This window comes from Balaenoptera borealis (genome assembly GCF_965194805.1).
Source record: "Balaenoptera borealis genome assembly, chromosome: 10".
Classification (NCBI taxonomy): Eukaryota; Metazoa; Chordata; class Mammalia; order Artiodactyla; family Balaenopteridae; genus Balaenoptera; species Balaenoptera borealis.
In genome coordinates this window covers 28,488,437-28,515,688 of record NC_138874.1, presented here as the reverse complement: position 1 = coordinate 28,515,688, position 27,252 = coordinate 28,488,437, and the positions used below count along the sequence as shown (strand labels likewise).

The 27,252-nt window shown below is 46.2% G+C and overlaps 1 long non-coding RNA gene across 7 annotated transcripts in view; it reads right to left on the bottom strand.

Moving 5' to 3' along the window:
* LOC309636271 overlaps nucleotides 1–27,252 on the bottom strand; it is an 868,657-nt gene that overhangs the window by 423,054 nt on the left and 418,351 nt on the right. For 2 of the 7 annotated variants that reach the window (XR_014249350.1, XR_014249354.1), the window contains exon 2: nucleotides 25,192–25,266. The exons of the other annotated variants lie outside the window; for them this stretch is intronic. This is a non-coding gene — a long non-coding RNA (uncharacterized lncRNA). The remainder of the gene's footprint in view (nucleotides 1–25,191; nucleotides 25,267–27,252) is intronic. 7 annotated transcript variants of the gene reach the window in all.

Genomic DNA, 27,252 nt, shown 5'->3' with positions numbered 1-27,252 from the left:
CACAATGCTCCCTGGTATATTTCATCACAATTCTAGATGACCACTGTCATCACAGTGCTCCACGGCCCCTGTCATCAGAGTCCTCCCTGATACCTTTCATCACAATTCTATATGACTGCTCTCCTCACAATTCCACATGACACCTGTCATCACAATCCTCCATGAACCATGTCATCACAATGTTCATGGACAATAGTCATCACAATGCTCCATGACAACTTACATCACAATGCTCCTTGACCGCTGTCATTTCATTGCTCCATGGCCTATGCATACACAATGCTCCATGGCCCCTGTAATCACATTGCTCCATGATCCTTTTCATCACAATGCTCTATGACCACTGTCATCACAAGGCCACACGACACCTGTCATCACAATGCTCTATGGCCCCTGTCAGCACAATGTTCCATGACAGATATCATCACAAGGATCCATGACCGCTGTCATCACAATGTTCCCTGCCCTTGTCATCTCAATGCTCCCTGGCCCCTGTAATCGCAATGCTCCATACGCTTGTCATCGCAATGCTCCAGATCACTTCTCATCATAATGCTCCATGCCCGTGTCATCACAATGCTCCATGGCCCCTGTCATCACAGTGCTCCGTGATACCTTTCATCATAATGATAGATGACCACTGTCATCACAATGCTCCATGACACCTGTCATCAGAATTGGCCATGGCCCTTGTCATCACAATGCTCCAGGACACTTGTCTTCACAATGTTCCATGGCGCATTTCATCACAATGCTCCATGACCACTTTCATCAAATTGCTCCATGATGCCTGTCATCACAATGCTCCATGGCCTTTGTCATCAAAATTCTACATGGCCCCTTTAATAACAGTGCTTCAGGACAACATTTTTCACAATGCTCCATGACCACTCTCATCACAATGCCACATAAGACCTTTCATGACAATGCTCCATGGCCCTTGTCATCACAATATTCTATGACTTCTGTCATCACAATGCTCCATGCCCCTGTCATCACAATGCCCCATCACCCCTGCTATTACAATGCTCCATGACCCCTGTCGTCACAATGCTCCGAAACCCTTGTCATCACAATATTCCATGATCCGTGTAATCACGATGATCCATGAACCTTTTCTGTACAATGCTCCAGTACCCCTTTCATTAAAATGCTCCATGGCGCTTGTCATCAGAATGCTCCAGGAACCCTTCCATCACAATAATCCATGACCCGTTTCCTCACAATTCTCCAGGACCGCTTTCATCACAATGCTCCATTCCCTTGTCATCTCAATGCTTCATGGCCCCTGTCATCAAAATGATCCATGCCCTTGTCATCAAAATGCTCCAGAACTCTTGTCATCACTATGCTCCATGCCCATGTCATCACAATGCTGCATGGCCCCTGTCATCACAATGCTGCATGACCCCTGTCATCACATTGCTCCATGCCCGTATCATCACAATGCTCCATTACCCATGTCATCGTAGTGATCCATGACCCCTTTCATCACAATGCTGCATGACACCTGTCATCACAATGCTCCGTGGTCTTTGTCATCACAATGCTCCATGACCACTGTCATCACCATGCCCCATGACCCCAGTCATCACAATGCTCCATAGACCTTGTCATCACAATGCTCCATTAGCCCTGTCATCACAATGTACCATGACTCTTGTCATCAAAATGCCTCATGATCCATTTCATCACAATGCTCCATGACTCCATTCATCACATCCTCCATGATACTTGTCATTACACTGCCCCATGACCTTTTTCAGAACAATGCTCCATGATACCAGTCATCACAATGCTCCATGACCATTGTCGTCACAATGCTCCATGCCCCATTCAACACAATGCTCCATGACAACTGTCATCACAATGCTCCATGGCCTTTGTCATCACAATTATACATGGCTCCTGTGATCACAGTGCTCCATGACCCCTTTCATCACAATGCTCCATGACCACTGTCATCACAATGTTCCATGATCGCTGTAATCACAATGACTCATGACACCATTCCTAAGAAGGCTCCAGTACGCCTATCATCACAATGCTCCATGATCCCTGTCAGCACAAAGTTACATGACAATTGTCTTCACAATGCTCCAAGACACCTGTCATCACAATGTTGCCTGCCCATGTCATCAAAATGCTCCATGTCCCCTGTAATCACAATGTTCCATTACACCTGTCTTCACAATGTTCCCTGCCCATGTCATCACAATGCTCCATTATCAATGTAATCAAAATGTTCGCCTGCCCTTGTCATCAAAATGCTCCATGGCCCCTTTAATCACAATGCTCCATGAACCCTATCATCACAATGTTCCATGACAGTTGTCATCACAATGCTCCATGACCCTGTAATCACAATGCTCCATGCCCTTGTCATCACAATGCTCCAGAACTCTTGTCATCATAAAGATGAATGCTCGTGTCATCACAAAGCTCCATGATACTTGTCATTACAATGTTCCATGGCCTTGTCATTACAATACTCCATGACCCCTGTCATCTCAATGCTCCATGATCTTTGTATTCACAATGCTCCATGGCCCCTATAATTGCGGTGATCAATGACCCCTGTCATCACACTGCTCCATGGCCTATGCATTCAAAATGCTCCATGGCCCCTTTAATCACATTGCTCCATGATCCCTTTCATCACAATGTTCTATGACCACTCTCATCACAATACCCCATGACGCCTATCATCATAACGCTCCAAGGCCCCTCTCATCACAATGCTCCATGAACCCTGTCATCACAATGTTCCATGACACTTGTCATCACAGTGCTCCATGAACCCCTGTCATCACAATATTCACTGCCCATGTAATCACAATGCTCCTGGTCCCCTGTAATCACAGTGCTCCATACCCTTTTCATCACAATGCTCCAGAACTCTTGTCTTCATAATGCTCCATGCCCGTGTCATCACAATGCTTGAAGAACGTTGTCATCAAATGCTCCATGAACCGTGTCATCACCAGGTTCCAGGACACTTGTCATCACAATGATCCATGACCCCTGTCATCTCAATGCTCCATGATCTTTGTATTCACAATGCTCCATGGCCTCTATAATTGCGGCGATCCATGACCCCTGTCATCACAATGCTCCCTGGTATATTTCATCACAATTCTAGATGACCACTGTCATCACAGTGCTCCACGGCCCCTGTCATCAGAGTCCTCCCTGATACCTTTCATCACAATTCTATATGACCGCTCTCATCACAATTCCACATGACAACTGTCATCACAATGCTCCATGAACCATGTCATCACAATGTTCATGGACAATAGTCATCACAATGCTCCATGACAACTTACATCACAATGCTCCTTGACCCCTGTCATTCCATTGCTCCATGGCCTATGCATTCACAATGCTCCATGGCTCCTGTAATCACATTGCTCCATGATCCCTTTCATCACAATGCTCCAAGACCGCTGTCATCACAATGCCCCATAACGCCTATCATCATAATGCTCCAAGGCCCCTCTCACCACAATGCTCCATGATCCCTGTCATCACAATGTTCCATGACACTAGTCATCACAGTGCTCCATGACCCCTGTCATCACAATATTCACTGCCCATGTAATCACAATGCTCCTGGTCCCCTGTAATCACAATGCTCCATACCCTTGTCATCACAATGCTCCAGAACTCTTGTCATCATAATGCTCCATTCCCGTGTCATCACAGTGCTCCATGACCACTTTCATCACAATGCTCCTTGACCTCTGTCATAACAATGCTCTATGACCACGGTCATCACAATGCCCCATGACACCTGTCATCACAATGCTCCATGCCCGTGTCATCACAGTGCTCCATGTCCACTTTCATCACAATGCTCCTTGACCCCTGTCATCACAATGCTCCATGGCCTATGTATTCACAATGCTCCATGGCCCCTGTAATCACATTGTTCCATGATCCTTTTCATCACAATGCTCTATGACCACTGTCATCACAATGCCACATGACACCTGTCATCACAATGCTCTATGGCCCCTGTCAGCACAATGTTCCATGACAGGTATCATCACAATGATCCATGACTGCTGTCATCAAAATGTTCCCTGCCCTTGTCATCTCAATGTTCCCTGGCCCCTGCCCTCACAATTCTCCATGCTCATATCATCACAATGCTCCATTACCCATGTCATCGTAGTGATCCATGACCCCTTTCATCACAATGCTCCATGACCCCAGTCATCACAATGCTCCATAGCCCTTGTCATCACAATGCTCCATTATCCATGTCATCACAATGTTCCATGACTCTGGTCATCAAAATGCTCCATGGCCTTTGTCATCACAATGCTCCATGCCCTTGTCACCACAATGCTCCAGAACTCTTGGCATCATAATGCTCCATGCCCGTCTCATCACAATGCTCCATGACACTTGTCATCAAAATGCTCCATGGCCTTTGTCATCACAATGCTCCATGGCCCCTGTTATCACAGTGCTCCATGTTACCTTTCATCACAATTCTAGATGACCACTGTCATCACAAGGCCCCATGACACCTGTCATCACAATTCGCCATGGCCCTTGTCATCACAATGCTCCATGATCCATGTCATCACAATGTTCCATGACACTAGTCATCACAGTGCTCCATGACCCCTGTCATCACAATATTCACTGCCCATGTAATCACAATGCTCCTGGTCCCCTGTAATCATAATGCTCCATACCCTTGTCATCACAATGCTCCAGAACTCTTGTCATCATAATGCTCCATGCCCGTGTCATCACAATGCTTGAAGAACCTTGTCATCACAATGCTCCATGAACCGTGTCATCACAAGGTTCCAGGACCCTTGTCATCACAATGATCCGTGACCCCTGTCATCTCAATGCTCCATGATCTTTGTATTCACAATGCTCCATGGCCCCTATAATTGCGGTGATCCATGACCCCTGTCATCACAATGCTCCCTGGTATATTTCATCACAATTCTAGATGACCACTGTCATCACAGTGCTCCACGGCCCCTGTCATCAGAGTCCTCCCTGATACCTTTCATCACAATTCTATATGACTGCTCTCATCACAATTCCACATGACACCTGTCATCACAATGCTCCATGAACCATGTCATCACAATGTTCATGGACAATAGTCATCACAATGCTCCATGACAACTTACATCACAATGCTCCTTGACCCCTGTCATTTCATTGCTCCATGGCCTATGCATTCACAATGCTCCATGGCTCCTGTAATCACATTGCTCCATGATCCCTTTCATCACAATGCTCCAAGACTGCTGTCATCACAATGCCCCATGACGCCTATCATCATAATGCTCCAAGGCCCCTCTCATCACAATGCTCCATGATCCCTGTCATCACAATGTTCCATGACACTAGTCATCACAGTGCTCCATGACCCCTGTCATCACAATATTCACTTCCCATGTAATCACAATGCTCCTGGTCCCCTGTAATCACAATGCTCCATACACTTGTCATCACATAGCTCCAGAACTCTTGTCATCATAATTCTCCATGCTCGTGTCATCACAGTGCTCCATGACCACTTTCATCACAATGCTCCTTGACCTCTGTCATCACAATGCTCTATGACCACTGTCATCACAATGCCACATGACACCTGTCATCACAATGCTCTATAGCCCCTGTCAGCACAATGTTCCATGACAGGTATCATCACAATGATCCATGACTGCTGTCATCACAATATTCCCTGCCCTTGTCATCTCAATGCTCCCTGGCCCCTGTCATCACAATGCTCCATGCTCATATCATCACAATGCTCCATTACCCATGTCATCGTAGTGATCCATGACCCCTTTCATCACAATGCTCCATGACCCCAGTCATCACAATGCTCCATAGCCCTTGTCATCACAATGCTCCATTAGCCCTGTCATCACAATGTTCCATGACTCTTGTCATCAAAATGCCTCATGATCCATTTAATCACAATGCTCCATGACTCCTTTCATCACATCCTCCATGAGACTTGTCATTACACTCCCCATGACCTTTTTCAGAACAATGCTCCATGATACCAGTCATCACAATGCTCCATGACCATTGTCGTCACAATGCTCCATGCCCCTTTCAACACAATGCTCCATGACAACTGTCATCACAATGCTCCATGGCCTTTGTCATCACAATTATACATGGCCCCTGTGATCACAGTGCTCCATGACCCCTTTCATCACAATGCTCCATGACCACTGTCATCACAATGCCCCATGAACCCTGTCATCACAATGCTCCATGGCCCCTGTCATTACAATGCTCCATGACCACTGTCATCACAATGTTCCATGATCGCTGTAATCACAATGACCCATGACACCTTTCCTCAGAACGCTCCAGTACGCCTGTCATCACAATGCTCCAATGACCGTCTCATCACAATGCTCCATGATCCCTGTCAGCACAACATTACATGACAATTGTCATCACAATGCTCCATGACACCTGTCATCACAATGTTGCCTGCCCATGTCATCAAAATGCTCCATGTCCCCTGTAATCACAATGTTCCATTACACCTGTCTTCACAATGTTCCCTGCCCATGTCATCACAATGCTCCATTACCAATGTAATCAAAATGTTCGCCTGCCCTTGTCATCAAAATGCTCCATGGCCCCTTTAATCACAATGCTCCATGAACCCTGTCATCACAATGTTCCATGACAGTTGTCATCACAATGCTCCATGACCCTGTAATCACAATGCTCCATGCCCTTGTCATCACAATGCTCCAGAACTCTTGTCATCATAATGATGAATGCTCGTGTCATCACAAAGCTCCATGATACTTGTCATCACAATGTTCCATGGCCTTTTCATTACAATACTCCATGGCCCCTGTCATCACAGTGCTCCATGATACCATTTATCACAATTCTAGATGACCACTGTCATCACAATGCCCCAAGACACATGTCATCACAATTCGCCATGGCCCTTGCCATTACAATGCTCCACGACCCGTGTCATCACAATGGTCCAGGACACTTGTCATCACAATGATCCATGACCACTTACATCACAATGCTCCTTGACTCCTGTCATCACAATGCTCCATAGCCTATGCATTCGCAATGCTACATGGTCCCTGTAATCACATTGCTCCATGATCCATTTCATCACAATGCTCTATGACCACTGTCATTACAATGCCACATTATACCTGTCATCACAATGCTCCATGGCCCCTGTCAGCACAATGTTCCATGACAGATGTCATCACTCTCCTCTATGGTCCCTGTAATCACAATGCTCCATTCCCTTGTCAACACAATGCTCCAGAACTCTTGTCATCAATATGCTCCATGCCCGTCTCATCACAATTTTCCATGACACTTTTCATTAAAATGCTCCATGGCCTTTATCGTCACAATGTTCCATGGCCCCTGTTATCACAGTGATCCATTGTACCTTTCATCACAATGCTAGATAACCTCTGTCATCACAATGCCCGATGACACCTGTCATCAGAATTGGCCATGGCCCTTGTCATCACAATGCTCCATGCCCTTGTCACCACAATGCTCCAGAACTCTTGGCATCATAATGCTCCATGCCCGTCTCATCACAATGCTCCATGACACTTGTCATCAAAATGCTCCATGGCCTTTGTCCTCACAATGCTCCATGGCCCCTGTTATCACAGTGCTCCATGTTACCTTTCATCACAATCCTAGATGACCACTGTCATCACAATGCCCCATGACACCTGTCATCACAATTCGCCATGGCCCTTGTCATCACAATGCTCCATGATCCATGTCATCACAATGTTCCTGGACACTTATCATCACAATGAACTATGACCACATTCATCACAATGCCTCATGACCCCTGTCATCACACTGCTCCATGGCCTATGCATTCAATATGCTCCATGGCCCCTGTAATCACATTGCTTCATGATCCCTTTCATCACAATGTTCTATGACCACTCTCATCACAATACCCCATGACGCCTATCATCATAATGCTCCAAGGCCCCTCTCATCACAATGCTCCATGAACCCTGTCATCACAATGTTCCATGACACTTGTCATCACAGTGCTCCATGAACCCTTGTCATCACAGTATTCATTGCCCATGTAATCACAATGCTCCTGGTCCCCTGTAATCACAGTGCTCCATACCCTTTTCATCACAATGCTCCAGAACTCTTGTCATCATAATACTCCATGCCCGTGTCATCACAATGCTTGAAGAACCTTGTCATCACAATGCTCCATGAACCGTGTCATCACAAGGTTCGAGGACCCTTGTCATCACAATGATCCATGACCCCTGTCATCTCAATGCTCCATGATCTTTGTATTCACAATGCTCCATGGCCCCTATAATTGCGGTGATCCATGACCCCTGTCATCACAATGCTCCCTGGTATATTTCATCACAATTCTAGATGACCACTGTCATCACAGTGCTCCACGGCCCCTGTCGTCAGAGTCCTCCATGATACCTTTCATTACAATTCTACATGACCACTGTCATCACAATGCCCCATGACACCTGTCATCACAATTTGCCATGGCACTTGTCATAACAATGCTCCATGAACCATGTCATCACAATGTTCATGGACACTTATCATCACAATGCTCCATGACAACTTACATCACAATGCTCCTTGACCCCTGTCACTTCATTGCTCCATGGCCTATGCATTCACAATGCTCCATGGCTCCTGTAATCACATTGCTTCATGATCCGTTTCATCACAATGCTCCAAGACCGCTGTCATCACAATGCCCCATGACGCCTATCATCATAATGCTCCAAGGCCCCTCTCATCACAATGCTCCATGATCCCGGTCATCACAATGTTCCATGACATTAGTCATCACAGTGCTCCAGGACCCCTGTCATCACAATATTCACTGCCCATGTAATCAAAATGCTCCTTGTCCCCTGTAATCACAATTCTCCATACCCTTGTCATCACAATGCTCCAGAACTCTTGTCATCATATTTCTCCATGCCCGTGTCATCACAGTGCCCCATGACCACTTTCATCACAATGCTCCTTGACCCCTGTCATCACAATGCTCTATGACCACTGTCATCACAATGCCACATGACACCTGTCATCACAATGCTCTATAGCCCCTGTCAGCACAATGTTCCATGACAGGTATCATCACAATGGTCCATGTCTGCTGTCATCACAATGTTCCCTGCCCTTGTCATCTCAATGCTCCCTGGCCCCTCTCATCACAATGCTCCATGCTCATATCATCACAATGCTCCATTACCCATGTCATCGTAGTGATCCATTACCCCTTTCATCACAATGCTCCATGACCCCAGTCATCACAATGCTCCATAGCCCTTGTCATCACAATGCTCCATTAGCCCTGTCAACACAATGTTCCATGACTCTTGTCATCAAAATGCCTCATGATCCATTTAATCACAATGCTCCATGACTCCTTTCATCACATCCTCCATGATACTTGTCATTACACTCCCCATGACCTTTTTCAGAACAATGCTCCATGATACCAGTCATCACAATGCTCCATGACCATTGTCGTCACAATGCTCCATGCCCCTTTCAACACAATGCTCCATGACAACTGTCATCACAATGCTCCATGGCCTTTGTCATCACAATTATACATGGCCCCTGTGATCACAGTGCTCCATGACCCCTTTCATCACAATGCTCCATGACCACTGTCATCACAATGCCCCATGACCCCTGTCATCACAATGATCCATGGCCCCTGTCATTACAATGCTCCATGACCACTGTCATCACAATGTTCCATGATCGCTGTAATCACAATGACCCATGACACCTTTCCTCAGAACGCTCCAGTACGCCTGTCATCACAATGCTCCAATGACCGTCTCATCACAATGCTCCATGATCCCTGTCAGCACAACATTACATGACAATTGTCATCACAATGCTCCATGACACCTGTCATCACAATGTTGCCTGCCCATGTCATCAAAATGCTCCATGTCCCCTGTAATCACAAAGTTCCATTACACCTGTCTTCACAATGTTCCCTGCCCATGTCATCACAATGCTCCATTACCAATGTAATCAAAATGTTCGCCTGCCCTTGTCATCAAAATGCTCCATGGCCCCTTTAATCACAATGCTCCATGAACCCTGTCATCACAATGTTCCATGACAGTTGTCATCACAATGCTCCATGACCCTGTAATCACAATGCTCCATGCCCTTGTCATCACAATGCTCCAGAACTCTTGTCATCATAATGATGAATGCTCGTGTCATCACAAAGCTCCATGATACTTGTCATCACAATGTTCCATGGCCTTGTCATTACAATACTCCATGGCCCCTGTCATCACAGTGCTCCATGATACCTTTTATCACAATTCTAGATGACCACTGTCATCACAATGCCCCAAGACACATGTCATCACAATTCGCCATGGCCCTTGCCATCACAATGCTCCACGACCCGTGTCATCACAATGGTCCAGGACACTTGTCATCACAATGATCCATGACCACTTACATCACAATGCTCCTTGACTCCTGTCATCACAATGCTCCATAGCCTATGCATTCGCAATGCTACATGGTCCCTGTAATCACATTGCTCCATGATCCATTTCATCACAATGCTCTATGACCACTGTCATTACAATGCCACATTATACCTGTCATCACAATGCTCCATGGCCCCTGTCAGCACAATGTTCCATGACAGATGTCATCACTATCCTCCATGGTCCCTGTAATCACAATGCTCCATTCCCTTGTCAACGCAATGCTCCAGAACTCTTGTCATCATAATGCTCCATGCCCGTCTCATCACAATTCTCCATGACACTTTTCATTAAAATGCTCCATGGCCTTTATCATCACAATGCTCCATGGCCCCTGTTATCACAGTGATCCATGGTACCTTTCATCACAATGCTAGATAACCTCTGTCATCACAATGCCCGATGACACCTGTCATCAGAATTGGCCATGGCCCTTGTCATCACAATGCTCCATGCCCTTGTCACCACAATGCTCCAGAACTCTTGGCATCATAATGCTCCATGCCCGCTTCATCACAATGCTCCATGACACTTGTCATCAAAATGCTCCATGGCCTTTGTCATCACAATGCTCCATGGCACCTGTTATGACAGTGCTCCACGTTACCTTTCATCTCAATTCTAGATGACCACTGTCATCACAATGCCCCATGACACCTGTCATCACAATTCGCCATGGCCCTTGTCATCACAATGCTCCATGATCCATGTCATCACAATGTTCCTGGACACTTATCATCACAATGAACTATGACCACATTCATCACAATGCTCCATGACCCCTGTCATCACACTGCTCCATGGACTATGCATTCAAAATGCTCCATGGCCCCTTTAATCACATTGCTCCATGATCCCTTTCATCACAATGTTCTATGACCACTCTCATCACAATACCCCATGACGCCTATCATCATAATGCTCCAAGGCCCCTCTCATCACAATGCTCCATGAACCCTGTCATCACAATGTGCCATGACACTTGTCATCACAGTGCTCCATGAACCCCTGTCATCACAATATTCACTGCCCATGTAATCACAATGCTCCTGGTCCCCTGTAATCACAGTGCTCCATACCCTTTTCATCACAATGCTCCAGAACTCTTGTCATCATAATGCTCCATGCCCGTGTCATCACAGTGCTTGAAGAACCTTGTCATCACAATGCTCCATGAACCGTGTCATCACCAGGTTCCAGGAGCCTTGTCATCACAATGATCCATGACCCCTGTCATCTCAATGCTCCATGATCTTTGTATTCACAATGCTCCATGGCCCCTATAATTGCGGTGATCCATGACCCCTGTCATCACAATACTCCCTGGTATATTTCATCACAATTCTAGATGACCACTGTCAACACAGGGCTCCACGGCCCCTGTCATCAGAGTCCTCCATGATACTTTTCATTACAATTCTACATGACCACTGTCATCACAATTCCCCATGACACCTGTCATCACAATGCTCCATGAACGATGTCATCACAATATTCATGGACACTTGTGATCACAATGCTCCATGACAACTTACATCACAATGCTCCTTGACCCCTGCCATTTCATTGCTCCATGGCCTATGCATTCACAATGCTCCATGGCTCCTGTAATCACATTGCTCCATGATCCCTTTCATCACAATGCTCCAAGACCGCTGTCATCAAAATGCCCCATGACGCCTATCATCATAATGCTCCAAGGCCCCTCTCATCACAATGCTCCATGATCCCTGTCATCACAATGATCCATGACACTAGTCAACACAGTGCTCCATTAACCCCTATCATCACAATATTCACTGCCCATGTAATCACAATGCTCCTGGTCCCCTGTAATCACAATGCTCCATACCCTTGTCATCACAATGCTCCAGAACTCTTGTCATCATAATGCTCCATGCCCGTGTCATCACAGTGCTCCATGTCCACTTTCATCACAATGCTCCTTGACCCCTGTCATCACAATGCTCCATGGCCTATGTATTCACAATGCTCCATGGCCCCTGTAATCACATTGTTCCATGATCCTTTTCATCACAATGCTCTATGACCACTGTCATCACAATGCCACATGACACCTGTCATCACAATGCTCTATAGCCCCTGTCAGCACAATGTTCCATGACAGGTATCATCACAATGATCCATGACTGCTGTCATCACAATGTTCCCTGCCCTTGTCATTCTCATGCTCCCTGGCCCCTGTCATCAGAATGCTCCATGCTCATATCATCACAATGCTCCATTACCCATGTCATCGTAGTGATCCCTGACCCCTTTCATCACAATGCTCCATGACCCCAGTCATCACAATGCTCCATAGCCCTTCTCATCACAATGCTCCATTATCCCTGTCATCACAATGTTCCATGACTCTGGTCATCAAAATGCTCCATGGCCTTTGTCATCACAATGCTCCATGCCCTTGTCACCACAATGCTCCAGAACTCTTGGCATCATAATGCTCCATGCCCGTCTCATCACAATGCTCCATGACACTTGTCATCAAAATGCTCCATGGCCTTTGTCATCACAATGCTCCATGGCCCCTGTTATCACAGTGCTCCATGTTACCTTTCATCACAATTCTAGATGACCACTGTCATCACAAGGCCCCATGACACCTGTCATCACAATTCGCCATGGCCCTTGTCATCACAATGCTCCATGATCCATGTCATCACAATGTTCCATGACACTCGTCATCACAGTGCTCCATGACCCCTGTCATCACAATATTCACTGCCCATGTAATCACAATGCTCCTGGTCCCCTGTAATCATAATTCTCCATACCCTTGTCATCACAATGCTCCAGAACTCTTGTCATCATAATGCTCCATGCCCGTGTCATCACAATGCTTGAAGAACCTTGTCATCACAATGCTCCATGAACCGTGTCATCACAAGGTTCCAGGACCCTTGTCATCACAATGATCCGTGACACCTGTCATCTCAATGCTCCATGATCTTTGTATTCACAATGCTCCATGGCCCCTATAATTGCGGTGATCCATGACCCCTGTCATCACAATGCTCCCTGGTATATTTCATCACAATTCTAGATGACCACTGTCATCACAGTGCTCCACGGCCCCTGTCATCAGAGTCCTCCCTGATACCTTTCATCACAATTCTATATGACCGCTCTCATCACAATTCCACATGACACCTGTCATCACAATGCTCCATGAACCACAATGATCCATGACACTAGTCAACACAGTGCTCCATTAACCCCTGTCATCACAATATTCACTGCCCATGTAATCACAATGCTCCTGGTCCCCTGTAATCACAATGCTCCATACCCTTGTCATCACAATGCTCCAGAACTCTTGTCATCATAATGCTCCATGTCCGTGTCATCACAGTGCTCCATGTCCACTTTCATCACAATGCTCCTTGACCCCTGTCATCACAATGCTCCATGGCCTATGTATTCACAATGCTCCATGGCCCCTGTAATCACATTGTTCCAAGATCCTTTTCATCACAATGCTCTATGACCACTGTCATCACAATGCCACATGACACCTGTCATCACAATGCTCTATAGCCCCTGTCAGCACAATGTTCCATGACAGGTATCATCACAATGATCCATGACTGCTGTCATCACAATGTTCCCTGCCCTTGTCATTCTCATGCTCCCTGGCCCCTGTCATCAGAATGCTCCATGCTCATATCATCACAATGCTCCATTACCCATGTCATCGTAGTGATCCCTGACCCCTTTCATCACAATGCTCCATGACCCCAGTCATCACAATGCTCCATAGCCCTTCTCATCACAATGCTCCATTATCCCTGTCATCACAATGTTCCATGACTCTGGTCATCAAAATGCTCCATGGCCTTTGTCATCACAATGCTCCATGCCCTTGTCACCACAATGCTCCAGAACTCTTGGCATCATAATGCTCCATGCCCGTCTCATCACAATGCTCCATGACACTTGTCATCAAAATGCTCCATGGCCTTTGTCATCACAATGCTCCATGGCCCCTGTTATCACAGTGCTCCATGTTACCTTTAATCACAATTCTAGATGACAACTGTCATCACAAGGCCCCATGACACCTGTCATCACAATTCGCCATGGCCCTTGTCATCACAATGCTCCATGATCCATGTCATCACAATGTTCCATGACACTAGTCATCACAGTGCTCCATGACCCCTGTCATCACAATATTCACTGCCCATGTAATCACAATGCTCCTGGTCCCCTGTAATCATAATGCTCCATACCCTTGTCATCACAATGCTCCAGAACTCTTGTCATCATAATGCTCCATGCCCGTGTCATCACAATGCTTGAAGAACCTTGTCATCACAATGCTCCATGAACCGTGTCATCACAAGGTTCCAGGACCCTTGTCATCACAATGATCCGTGACCCCTGTCATCTCAATGCTCCATGATCTTTGTATTCACAATGCTCCCTGGCCCCTATAATTGCGGTGATCCATGACCCCTGTCATCACAATGCTCCCTGGTATATTTCATCACAATTCTAGATGACCACTGTCATCACAGTGCTCCACGGCCCCTGTCATCAGAGTCCTCCCTGATACCTTTCATCACAATTCTATATGACCGCTCTCATCACAATTCCACATGACACCTGTCATCACAATGCTCCATGAACCATGTCATCACAATGTTCATGGACAATAGTCATCACAATGCTCCATGACAACTTACATCACAATGCTCCTTGACCCCTGTCATTTCATTGCTCCATGGCCTATGCATTCACAATGCTCCATGGCTCCTGTAATCACATTGCTCCATGATCCCTTTCATCACAATGCTCCAAGACTGCTGTCATCACAATGCCCCATGACGCCTATCATCATAATGCTCCAAGGCCCCTCTCATCACAATGCTCCATGATCCCTGTCATCACAATGTTCCATGACACTAGTCATCACAGTGCTCCATGACCCCTGTCATCACAATATTCACTGCCCATGTAATCACAATGCTCCTGGTCCCCTGTAATCACAATGCTCCATACACTTGTCATCACATAGCTCCAGAACTCTTGTCATCATTATTCTCCATGCTCGTGTCATCACAGTGCTCCATGACCACTTTCATCACAATGCTCCTTGACCCTGTCATCACAATGCTCTATGACCACTGTCATCACAATGCTCCATAGCCCTTGTCTTCACAATGCTCCATTAGCCCTGTCATCACAATGTTCCATGACTCTTGTCATCAAAATGCCTCATGATCCATTTAATCACAATGCTCCATGACTCCTTTCATCACATCCTCCATGATACTTGTCATTACACTCCCCATGACCTTTTTCAGAACAATGCTCCATGATACCAGTCATCACAATGCTCCATGACCATTGTCGTCACAATGCTCCATGCCCCTTTCAACACAATGCTCCATGACAACTGTCATCACAATGCTCCATGGCCTTTGTCATCACAATTATACATGGCCCCTGTGATCACAGTGCTCCATGACCCCTTTCATCACAATGCTCCATGACCACTGTCATCACAATGCCCCATCAACCCTGTCATCACAATGCTCCATGGCCCCTGTCATTACAATGCCCCATGACCACTGTCATCACAATGTTCCATGATCGCTGTAATCACAATGACCCATGACACCTTTCCTCAGAACGCTCCAGTACGCCTGTCATCACAATGCTCCAATGACCGTCTCATCACAATGCTCCATGATCCCTGTCAGCACAACATTACATGACAATTGTCATCACAATGCTCCATGACACCTGTCATCACAATGTTGCCTGCCCATGTCATCAAAATGCTCCATGTCCCCTGTAATCACAAAGTTCCATTACACCTGTCTTCACAATGTTCCCTGCCCATGTCATCACAATGCTCCATTACCAATGTAATCAAAATGTTCGCCTGCCCTTGTCATCAAAATGCTCCATGGCCCCTTTAATCACAATGCTCCATGAACCCTGTCATCACAATGTTCCATGACAGTTGTCATCACAATGCTCCATGACCCTGTAATCACAATGCTCCATGCCCTTGTCATCACAATGCTCCAGAACTCTTGTCATCATAATGATGAATGCTCGTGTCATCACAAAGCTCCATGATACTTGTCATCACAATGTTCCATGGCCTTTTCATTACAATACTCCATGGCCCCTGTCATCACAGTGCTCCATGATACCATTTATCACAATTCTAGATGACCACTGTCATCACAATGCCCCAAGACACATGTCATCACAATTCGCCATGGCCCTTGCCATCACAATGCTCCACGACCCGTGTCATCACAATGGTCCAGGACACTTGTCATCACAATGATCCATGACCACTTACATCACAATGCTCCTTGACTCCTGTCATCACAATGCTCCATAGCCTATGCATTCGCAATGCTACATGGTCCCTGTAATCACATTGCTCCATGATCCATTTCATCACAATGCTCTATGACCACTGTCATTACAATGCCACATTATACCTGTCATCACAATGCTCCATGGCCCCTGTCAGCACAATGTTCCATGACAGATGTCATCACTCTCCTCCATGGTCCCTGTAATCACAATGCTCCATTCCCTTGTCAACGCAATGCTCCAGAACTCTTGTCATCAAAATGCTCCATGCCCGTCTCATCACAATTTTCCATGACACTTTTCATTAAAATGCTCCATGGCCTTTATCGTCACAATGTTCCATGGCCCCTGTTATCACAGTGATCCATGGTACCTTTCATCACAATGCTAGATAACCTCTGTCATCACAATGCCCGATGACACCTGTCATCAGAATTGGCCATGGCCCTTGTCATCACAATGCTCCATGCCCTTGTCACCACAATGCTCCAGAACTCTTGGCATCATAATGCTCCATGCCCGTCTCATCACAATGCTCCATGACACTTGTCATCAAAATGCTCCATGGCCTTTGTCATCACAATGCTCCATGGCCCCTGTTATCACAGTGCTCCATGTTACCTTTCATCACAATCCTAGATGACCACTGTCATCACAATGCCCCATGACACCTGTCATCACAATTCGCCATGGCCCTTGTCATCACAATGCTCCATGATCCATGTCATCACAATGTTCCTGGACACTTATCATCACAATGAACTATGACCACATTCATCACAATGCCTCATGACCCCTGTCATCACACTGCTCCATGGCCTATGCATTCAATATGCTCCATGGCCCCTGTAATCACATTGCTTCATGATCCCTTTCATCACAATGTTCTATGACCACTCTCATCACAATACCCCATGACGCCTATCATCATAATGCTCCAAGGCCCCTCTCATCACAATGCTCCATGAACCCTGTCATCACAATGTTCCATGACACTTGTCATCACAGTGCTCCATGAACCCTTGTCATCACAATATTCACTGCCCATGTAATCACAATGCTCCTGGTCCCCTGTAATCACAGTGCTCCATACCCTTTTCATCACAATGCTCCAGAACTCTTGTCATCATAATGCTGCATGCCCGTGTCATCACAATGCTTGAAGAACCTTGTCATCACAATGCTCCATGAACCGTGTCATCACAAGGTTCGAGGACCCTTGTCATCACAATGATCCATGACCCCTGTCATCTCAATGCTCCATGATCTTTGTATTCACAATGCTCCATGGCCCCTATAATTGCGGTGATCCATGACCCCTGTCATCACAATGCTCCCTGGTATATTTCATCACAATTCTAGATGACCACTGTCATCACAGTGCTCCACGGCCCCTGTCGTCAGAGTCCTCCATGATACCTTTCATTACAATTCTACATGACCACTGTCATCACAATGCCCCATGACACCTGTCATCACAATTCGCCATGGCACTTGTCATAACAATGCTCCATGAACCATGTCATCACAATGTTCATGGACACTTGTCATCACAATGCTCCATGACAACTTACATCACAATGCTCCTTGACCCCTGTCACTTCATTGCTCCATGGCCTATGCATTCACAATGCTCCATGGCTCCTGTAATCACATTGCTCCATGATCCGTTTCATCACAATGCTCCAAGACCGCTGTCATCACAATGCCCCATGACGCCTATCATCATAATGCTCCAAGACCCCTCTCATCACAATGCTCCATGATCCCGGTCATCACAATGTTCCATGACATTAGTCATCACAGTGCTCCATGACCCCTGTCATCACAATATTCACTGCCCATGTAATCAAAATGCTCCTTGTCCCCTGTAATCACAATTCTCCATACCCTTGTCATCACAATGCTCCAGAACTCTTGTCATCATAATTCTCCATGCCCGTGTCATCACAGTGCCCCATGACCCCTGTCATCACAATGCTCTATGACCACTGTCATCACAATGCCACATGACACCTGTCATCACAATGCTCTATAGCCCCTGTCAGCACAATGTTCCATGACAGGTATCATCACAATGGTCCATGTCTGCTGTCATCACAATTTTCCCTGCCCTTGTCATCTCAATGCTCCCTGGCCCCTCTCATCACAATGCTCCATGCTCATATCATCACAATGCTCCATTACCCATGTCATCGTAGTGATCCATGACCCCTTTCATCACAATGCTCCATGACCGCAGTCATCACAATGCTCCATAGCCCTTGTCATCACAATGCTCCATTAGCCCTGTCATCACAATGTTCCATGACTCTTGTCATCAAAATGCCTCATGATCCATTTAATCACAATGCTCCATGACTCCTTTCATCACATCCTCCATGATACTTGTCATTACACTGCCCCATGTCCTTTTTCAGAACAATGCTCCATGATACCATTCCTCACAATGCTCCATGATCATTGTCGTCACAATGCTCCATGCCCCTTTCAACACAATGCTCCATGACAACTGTCATCACAATGCTCCCTGGCCTTTGTCATCACAATTATACATGGCCCCTGTGATCACAGTGCTCCATGACCCCTTTCATCACAATGCTCCATGACCATTGTCATCACAATGTTGCCTGCCCATGTCATCAAAATGCTCCATGTCCCCTGTAATCACAATGTTCCATTACACCTGTCTTCACAATGTTCCCTGCCCATGTCATCACAATGCTCCATTACCAAGGTAATCAAAATGTTCGCCTGCCCTTGTCATCAAAATGCTCCATGGCCCCTTTAATCACAATGCTCCATGAACCCTGTCATCACAATGTTCCATGACAGTTGTCATCACAATGCTCCATGACCCTGTAATCACAATGCTCCATGCCCTTGTCATCACAATGCTCCAGAACTCTTGTCATCATAATGATGAATGCTCGTGTCATCACAAAGCTCCATGATACTTGTCATCACAATGTTCCATGGCCTTGTCATTACAATACTCCATGGCCCCTGTCATCACAGTGCTCCATGATACCTTTTATCACAATTCTAGATGACCACTGTCATCACAATGCCCCAAGACACATGTCATCACAATTCGCCATGGCCCTTGCCATCACAATGCTCCATGACCCGTGTCATCACAATGGTCCAGGACACTTGTCATCACAATGATCCATGACCACTTACATCACAATGCTCCTTGACTCCTGTCATCACAATGCTCCATAGCCTATGCATTCGCAATGCTACATGGTCCCTGTAATCACATTGCTCCATGATCCATTTCATCACAATGCTCTATGACCACTGTCATTACAATGCCACATTATACCTGTCATCACAATGCTCCATGGCCCCTGTCAGCACAATGTTCCATGACAGATGTCATCACTCTCCTCCATGGTCCCTGTAATCACAATGCTCCATTCCCTTGTCAACGCAATGCTCCAGAACTCTTGGCATCATAATGCTCCATGCCCGTCTCATCACAATTCTCCATGACACTTTTCATTAAAATGCTCCATGGCCTTTATCATCACAATGCTCCATGGCCCCTGTTATCACAGTGATCCATGGTACCTTTCATCACAATGCTAGATAACCTCTGTCATCACAATGCCCGAGGACACCTGTCATCAGAATTGGCCATGGCCCTTGTCATCACAATGCTCCATGCCCTTGTCACCACAATGCTCCAGAACTCTGGGCATCATAATGCTCCATGCCCGTCTCATCACAATGCTCCATGACACTTGTCATCAAAATGCTCCATGGCCTTTGTCATCACAATGCTCCATGGCCCCTGTTATCACAGTGCTCCATGTTACCTTTCATCACAATCCTAGATGACCACTGTCATCACAATGCCCCATGACACCTGTCATCACAATTCGCCATGGCCCTTGTCTTCACAATGCTCCATGATCCATGTCATCACAATGTTCCTGGACACTTATCATCACAATGAACTATGACCACATTCATCACAACGCTCCATGACCCCTGTCATAACACTGCTCCATGGCCTATGCATTCAAAATGCTCCATGGCCCCTGTAATCACATTGCTCCATGATCCCTTTCATCACAATGTTCTATGACCACTCTCATCACAATACCCCATGACGCCTATCATGATAATGCTCCAAGGCCCGTCTCATCACAATGCTCCATGAACCCTGTCCTCACAATGTTCCATGACACTTGTCATCACAGTGCTCCATGAACCCCTGTCATCACAATATTCACTGCCCATGTAATCACAATGCTCCTGGTCCCCTGTAATCACAGTGCTCCATACCCTTTTCATCACAATGCTCCAGAACTCTTGTCATCATAATGCTCCATGCCCGTGTCATCACAATGCTTGAAGAACCTTGTCATCACAATGCTCCATGAACCGTGTCATCACAAGGTTCCAGGACCCTTGTCATCACAATGATCCATGACCCCTGTCATCTCAATGCTCCATGATCTTTGTATTCACAATGCTCCATGGCCCCTATAATTGCGGTGATCCATGACCGCTGTCATCACAATGCTCCCTGGTATATTTCATCACAATTCTAGATGACCACTGTCATCACAGTGCCTCACGGCCCCTGTCGTCAGAGTCCTCCATGATACCTTTCATTACAATTCTACATGACCACTGTCATCACAATGCCCCATGACACCTGTCATCACAATTCGCCATGGCACTTGTCATCACAATGCTCCATGAACCATGTCATCACAATGTTCATGGACACTTGTCATCACAATGCTCCATGACAACTTACATCACAATGCTCCTTGACCCCTGTCATTTCATTGCTCCATGGCCTATGCATTCACAATGCTCCATGGCTCCTGTAAGCACATTGCTCCATGATCCCTTTCATCACAATGCTCCAAGACCGCTGTCATCACAATGCCCCATGACGCCTATCATCATAATGCTCTAAGGCCCCTCTCATCACAATGCTCCATGATTCCTGTCATCACAATGTTCCATGACACTCGTCATCACAGTGCTCCATGACCCCTGTCATCACAATATTCACTGCCCATGTAATCACAATGCTCCTGGTCCCCTGTAATCATAGTGCTCCATACCCTTGTCATCACAATGCTCCAGAACTCTTGTCATCATAATGCTCCATGCCCGGGTCATCACAATGCTTGAAGAACCTTGTCATCACAATGCTCCATGAACCGTGTAATCACAAGGTTCCAGGACCCTTGTCATCACAATGATCCGTGACACCTGTCATCTCAATGCTCCATGATCTTTGTATTCACAATGCTCCATGGCCTCTATATTGCGGTGATCCATGACCCCTGTCATCACAATGCTCCCTGGTATATTTCATCACAATTCTAGATGACCACTGTCATCACAGTGCTCCACGGCCCCTGTCATCAGAGTCCTCCCTGATACCTTTCATCACAATTCTATATGACCGCTCTCATCACAATTCCACATGACAACTGTCATCACAATGCTCCATGAACCATGTCATCACAATGTTCATGGACAATAGTCATCACAATGCTCCATGACAACTTACATCACAATGCTCCTTGACCCCTGTCATTCCATTGCTCCATGGCCTATGCATTCACAATGCTCCATGGCTCCTGTAATCACATTGCTCCATGATCCCTTTCATCACAATGCTCCAAGACCGCTGTCATCACAATGCCCCATAACGCCTATCATCATAATGCTCCAAGGCCCCTCTCATCACAATGCTCCATGATCCCTGTCATCACAATATTCCATGACACTAGTCATCACAGTGCTCCATGACCCCTGTCATCACAATATTCACTGCCCATGTAATCACAATGCTCCTGGTCCCCTGTAATCACAATGCTCCATACCCTTGTCATCACAATGCTCCAGAACTCTTGTCATCATAATGCTCCATTCCCGTGTCATCACAGTGCTCCATGACCACTTTCATCACAATGCTCCTTGACCCCTGTCATCACAATGCTCTATGACCACTGTCATCACAATGCCACATGACACCTGTCATCACAATGCTCTATTGCCCCTGTCAGCACAATGTTCCATGACAGGTATCATCACAATGATCCATGACTGCTGTCATCACAATGTTCCCTGCCCTTGTCATTCTCAATGCTCCCTGGCCCCTGTCATCACAATGTTCCATGCTCATATCATCACAATGCTCCATTACCCATGTCATCGTAGTGATCCATGACCCCTTTCATCACAATGCTCCATGACCCCAGTCATCACAATGCTCCATAGCCCTTGTCATCACAATGCTCCATTAGCCCTGTCATCACAATGTTCCATGACTCTTGTCATCAAAATGCCTCATGATCCATTTAATCACAATGATCCATGACTCCTTTCAACACATCCTCCATGATACTTGTCATTACACTGCCCCATGACCTTTTTCAGAACAATGCTCCATGATACCAGTCATCACAATGCTCCATGACCATTGTCGTCACAATGCTCCATGCCCCTTTCAACACAATGCTCCATGACAACTGTCATCACAATGCTCCATGGCCTTTGTCATCACAATTATACATGGCCCCTGTGATCACAGTGCTCCATGACCCCTTTGATCACAATGCTCCATGACCACTGTCATCACAATGCCCCATGACCCCTGTCATCACAATGCTCCATGGCCCCTGTCATTACAATGCTCCATGACCACTGTCATCACAATGTTCCATGATCGCTGTAATCACAATGACCCATGACACCTTTCCTCAGAAGGCTCCAGTACGCCTGTCATCACAATGCTCCAATGACCGTCTCATCACAATGCTCCATGATCCCTGTCAGCACAACGTTCCATGACAATTGTCATCACAATGCTCCATGATCCCTCTCAGCACAACGTTCCATGACAATTGTCATCACAATGCTCCATGACACCTGTCATCACAATGTTGCCTGCCCATGTCATCAAAATGCTCCATGTCCCCTGTAATCACAATGTTCCATTACACCTGTCTTCACAATGTTCCCTGCCCATGTCATCACAATGCTCCATTACCAATGTAATCAAAATGTTCGCCTGCCCTTGTCATCACAATGCTCCATGATCCATGTCATCACAATGTTCCTGGACACTTATCATCACAATGAACTATGACCACATTCATCACAACGCTCCATGACCCCTGTCATCACACTGCTCCATGGCCTATGCATTCAAAATGCTCCATGGCCCCTGTAATCACATTGCTCCATGATCCCTTTCATCACAATGTTCTATGACCACTCTCATCACAATACCCCATGACGCCTATCATCATAATGCTCCAAGGCCCGTCTCATCACAATGCTCCATGAACCCTGTCATCACAATGTTCCATGACACTTGTCATCACAGTGCTCCATGAACCCCTGTCATCACAATATTCACTGCCCATGTAATCACAATGCTCCTGGTCCCCTGTAATCACAGTGCTCCATACCCTTTTCATCACAATGCTCCAGAACTCTTGTCATCATAATGCTCCATGCCCGTGTCATCACAATGCTTGAAGAACCTTGTCATCACAATGCTCCATGAACCGTGTCATCACAAGGTTCCAGGACCCTTGTCATCACAATGATCCATGACCCCTGTCATCTCAATGCTCCATGATCTTTGTATTCACAATGCTCCATGGCCCCTATAATTGCGGTGATCCATGACCCCTGTCATCACAATGCTCCCTGGTATATTTCATCACAATTCTAGATGACCACTGTCATCACAGTGCCTCACGGCCCCTGTCGTCAGAGTCCTCCATGATACCTTTCATTACAATTCTACATGACCACTGTCATCACAATGCCCCATGACACCTGTCATCACAATTCGCCATGGCAGTGGTCATCACAACGCTCCATGAACCATGTCATCAAAATGTTCATGGACACTTGTCATCACAATGCTCCATGACAACTTACATCACAATGCTCCTTGACCCCTGTCATTTCATTGCTCCATGGCCTATGCATTCACAATGCTCCATGGCTCCTGTAAGCACATTGCTCCATGATCCCTTTCATCACAATGCTCCAAGACCGCTGTCATCACAATGCCCCATGACGCCTATCATCATAATGCTCTAAGGCCCCTCTCATCACAATGCTCCATGATTCCTGTCATCACAATGTTCCATGACACTCGTCATCACAGTGCTCCATGACCCCTGTCATCACAATATTCACTGCCCATGTAATCACAATGCTCCTGGTCCCCTGTAATCATAGTGCTCCATACCCTTGTCATCACAATGCTCCAAAACTCTTGTCATCATAATGCTCCATGCCCGTGTCATCACAATGCTTGAAGAACCTTGTCATCACAATGCTCCATGAACCGTGTAATCACAAGGTTCCAGGACCCTTGTCATCACAATGATCCGTGACACCTGTCATCTCAATGCTCCATGATCTTTGTATTCACAATGCTCCATGGCCTCTATATTGCGGTGATCCATGACCCCTGTCATCACAATGCTCCCTGGTATATTTCATCACAATTCTAGATGACCACTGTCATCACAGTGCTCCACGGCCCCTGTCATCAGAGTCCTCCCTGATACCTTTCATCACAATTCTATATGACCGCTCTCATCACAATTCCACATGACAACTGTCATCACAATGCTCCATGAACCATGTCATCACAATGTTCATGGACAATAGTCATCACAATGCTCCATGACAACTTACATCACAATGCTCCTTGACCCCTGTCATTCCATTGCTCCATGGCCTATGCATTCACAATGCTCCATGGCTCCTGTAATCACATTGCTCCATGATCCCTTTCATCACAATGCTCCAAGACCGCTGTCATCACAATGCCCCATAACGCCTATCATCATAATGCTCCAAGGCCCCTCTCATCACAATGCTCCATGATCCCTGTCATCACAATGTTCTATGACACTAGTCATCACAGTGCTCCATGACCCCTGTCATCACAATATTCACTGCCCATGTAATCACAATGCTCCTGGTCCCCTGTAATCACAATGCTCCATACCCTTGTCATCACAATGCTCCAGAACTCTTGTCATCATAATTCTCCATTCCCGTGTCATCACAGTGCTCCATGACCACTTTCATCACAATGCTCCTTGACCCCTGTCATCACAATGCTCTATGACCACTGTCATCACAATGCCACATGACACCTGTCATCACAATGCTCTATTGCCCCTGTCAGCACAATGTTCCATGACAGGTATCATCACAATGATCCATGACTGCTGTCATCACAATGTTCCCTGCCCTTGTCATTCTCAATGCTCCCTGGCCCCTGTCATCACAATGTTCCATGCTCATATCATCACAATGCTCCATTACCCATGTCATCGTAGTGATCCATGACCCCTTTCATCACAATGCTCCATGACCCCAGTCATCACAATGCTCCATAGCCCTTGTCATCACAATGCTCCATTAGCCCTGTCATCACAATGTTCCATGACTCTTGTCATCAAAATGCCTCATGATCCATTTAATCACAATGATCCATGACTCCTTTCAACACATCCTCCATGATACTTGTCATTACACTGCCCCATGACCTTTTTCAGAACAATGCTCCATGATACCAGTCATCACAATGCTCCATGACCATTGTCGTCACAATGCTCCATGCCCCTTTCAACACAATGCTCCATGACAACTGTCATCACAATGCTCCATGGCCTTTGTCATCACAATTATACATGGCCCCTGTGATCACAGTGCTCCATGACCCCTTTCATCACAATGCTCCATGACCACTGTCATCACAATGCCCCATGACCCCTGTCATCACAATGCTCCATGGCCCCTGTCATTACAATGCTCCATGACCACTGTCATCACAATGTTCCATGATCGCTGTAATCACAATGACCCATGACACCTTTCCTCAGAAGGCTCCAGTACGCCTGTCATCACATTGCTCCAATGACCGTCTCATCACAATGCTCCATGATCCCTGTCAGCACAACGTTCCATGACAATTGTCATCACAATGCTCCATGATCCCTCTCAGCACAACGTTCCATGACAATTGTCATCACAATGCTCCATGACACCTGTCATCACAATGTTGCCTGCCCATGTCATCAAAATGCTCCATGTCCCCTGTAATCACAATGTTCCATTACACCTGTCTTCACAATATTCCCTGCCCATGTCATCACAATGCTCCATTACCAATGTAATCAAAATGTTCGCCTGCCCTTGTCATCACAATGCTCCATGATCCATGTCATCACAATGTTCCTGGACACTTATCATCACAATGAACTATGACCACATTCATCACAACGCTCCA